Here is a 1,584-nt window from a genome sequence, read left to right on the forward strand (position 1 = left end):
GGGTATATGAATAGGAAGGGTCTGGAGGGATATGGGCCAGGTGCTGGCAGGTGGGACTAGATTGGGTTGGGATATCTGGTCGGCATGAACGGGTTGAACCGAAGGGTCTGTTTCCATGCTTTACATCTCTATGACTATGACTCTATAACCTGTGGCTTTGTGACCTTGTTACCACACAGCTAGGAAAAATCCCATGCTATACTTCCTTTAACAGCTCATTTTCCACTGATTTTTCCACTGGCCTTTCAACCACAGGCAGCATCACTCCCACCTGTGGCGCAGCTATATCATTTCCATGGATAAATCGTGTTTCTGGACCAAGATTTTCTCTATTACCTCTATCGCCATTTTTCACCAGACTCGCCAACCTCACTTTGTATAACTCTGCTCTTCTCTCCATGAATTCCATATAGTTCCACTTTTTCTGGCAATACTACTTCTGAATTATATATTCTCATCTCTCACCGTCAAAGATTGACTTTCTCCCGTGTCTCTTAAAATCTTAATTTCTTTACCTCTTGCTCCTGGGATATATGAGTAAACATTATGCATGCAAGTAAATTCTTTGAAGAGATCCGGCACTTTCTTCTCAACCAACCTCTGACCAGGTTGTACATTCTTTTGCAATATTTTAGCTTCCACTGCGCTTTCCTTTACCACTTCAACAAAATTCAAGGGCTGCTTCTGTTTTCTCACATTCGTCTACCCAACGCCTTTCCTAAACTACCAACATTGCAACTTCATGCAGCCTACTTTATTGCAGGGAAAACACCTGAGCATTTTCACGTCTCTTTCCCCCTCATTATTTTCCTTTCTACCCTGTGGTAAACTATCTTTATTATCTTCAATACCATCTCTTTTTCCCTGACCACCTGAGGATTTCTCTTTTCCCCAATTTCTATCTCTGACAGATTGAAATTGATCTCAGGAGCCAAACTTTGATTTCTGAACCAACTCATAATGGTCTGCCGTTTCTGTTTCTAATCCTTAACTCTCTGTTTTTCCACAAGAGTTCTCACTACTTCAGGAAGTGATTTTCTTTTAAACGCTTTCAAAATCTCTCTAAAAACGTCGTGTTTGATATATTTTCAATGCCCTCATCCACTTATCAAAATTCCTTTGTTTAATCCTTTCAAACTCAATGTACGTCTGTCCCAGTTCCCTCCTTAGATTCCTGAAAAGATGTCTGTTGGCTTCTGGTACTAACTTGTATGCACTTAAGATAGCATTTTTCACCTCATCATACTCCCCAGTTACCTTTTATATACCTCCTCTCCCCTTTGTTTTCTAAATCACTGAACAATTCACCTCAAATGATTTTTTTCAAAAGGCCTAGTTGAAACGCATGCAAACACATTTCCAAAAACCTGACACTGTTCTCAGTGATAAATAAAACTAAACTATGCCCTTCCCTTCTTAACGCTCACTGTGTAGAAATACAAATCAAACTCAAAGCTATAGATAGTTCTATTCACTTTAGAACTCAAGTTTACAAATAATAATAATCATAAAATGACATGAACTTTTCATCATGTTAAAATTGTGGTTCTCTCTTTGGATGTATTGCATGTTCATGATAAATAT

This window comes from Chiloscyllium punctatum, chromosome 12 (assembly GCF_047496795.1).
Source record: "Chiloscyllium punctatum isolate Juve2018m chromosome 12, sChiPun1.3, whole genome shotgun sequence".
NCBI classification, from domain to species: Eukaryota; Metazoa; Chordata; class Chondrichthyes; order Orectolobiformes; family Hemiscylliidae; genus Chiloscyllium; species Chiloscyllium punctatum.